Raw genomic sequence first — 1461 nt, forward strand, 5'->3', positions numbered from 1 at the left:
GATAGGAAATGATGTTAAATTCACTTTTAGACAAGGGAATGCAAATGAAAATGAAGATACCACTTTTCATATCAGCAAACATCAACAGGACTGACGATGCCCTGGCAAGGGTGTGAGGAAGCAGGCACTCGCTTCTACTGTTAATGGAATATAAACTGGTACAGACTTTCAGAGATTCATTTAGCAGTATCTATAAAAATTCTGGAGCCCTGGTGGCACAGTGGTTAAGCGTTTGGCTACTAACCAAAAGGTTGGCAGTTTGAATCCACTAGCTGCTCCTTGGGAGACCTGGTGGCGCAGTGGTTAAGAGCTTGGCTGCTAGTCAAAAGGTCGCAGTTCGAATCCACCAGCTCCTTGGAAACCCTATACGACAGTTCTACTTTGTCCTGTAGGGTTGCTATGAGTCAGAAATGACTCGTCGGCAACAGGTACAAGCATTTTTAAATAGACATGTTCCTTGACCCAGTAATTATACCTTCACGAACTGTCCTGCAGGAATAGTCAGGTGAGACTGCAGACATGTCTATCAATAGTGAAGTAAATACATTATGGCACATTTATACGGGATTAAAAAAAAATCTGGTGTAGAGATACGGAAAGTTCTCCAAAATACATTTTAAAAAAATGCATTGCAAGATACATACAGTATGACTTCATGTTATTTAAAAAAAAAAAAAAAAATCCCACCCATATCAGTAGGGTACATGTGAGTAAAAACACACAGGAAAGTATGGATGACCATTGTTAATAATTTTGAAAGTGACAGAAAGAGGGGTAAGAGACGTGAATGTGAACAGATTTACTCTACACACTTCTGTGTTGTCAGAAAAATGTAGACAATATGCTTCACAGTATATATACTTTTTTTACTTTGAGAAAAAAACTAAGTTCAGAGCTTCTATTAAACTCCAATTACTTATTTTCTAAGCCACTGATTACATAATTTGTCTTAGAAGCTTTATTAATTTTGTGTTTAAAAGAAAGTATCTTTTTTGACCCTAAGTTTTGGAATACGTTACCACAGTACAGTGCAAAGCCAGGACACATTCCAATGCGTGCTTTCAGTTAACACTGCGGCACCACCATGGTCCCTGAGGGGCTGTAGTTTCCCAGATACCTTCTAATAACAGTCCCTGAACAAATGATGCTCGGAGCCCTGGTGGCACAGTGGTTAAGAGCTCTGCTTCTAACCAAAAAGGCTGGCAGTTCGAATTCACCAGCCACTTCTTGGAAACCCTATGGGACAGTTATATTCCATCTTATAGGGTCGCTATGAGTTGGAATGGACTGGATGGCAATGGGTTTGGTTTGGTTTTGGTTTTAGTACCTTCCATATAGGGTCGCTATGAGTCGGAATGCACTTGAGGGCAATGGGTTTGGTTTGGTTTTGGTTTTAGTACCTTCCGTACAGGGTCGCTATGAGTCGGAATGGACTGGATGGCAATGGGTTTGGTTTGGTTT

This window comes from Trichechus manatus, unplaced genomic scaffold, assembly GCF_000243295.1.
Source record: "Trichechus manatus latirostris isolate Lorelei unplaced genomic scaffold, TriManLat1.0 scaffold00022, whole genome shotgun sequence".
In the NCBI taxonomy this organism is placed as follows: Eukaryota; Metazoa; Chordata; class Mammalia; order Sirenia; family Trichechidae; genus Trichechus; species Trichechus manatus.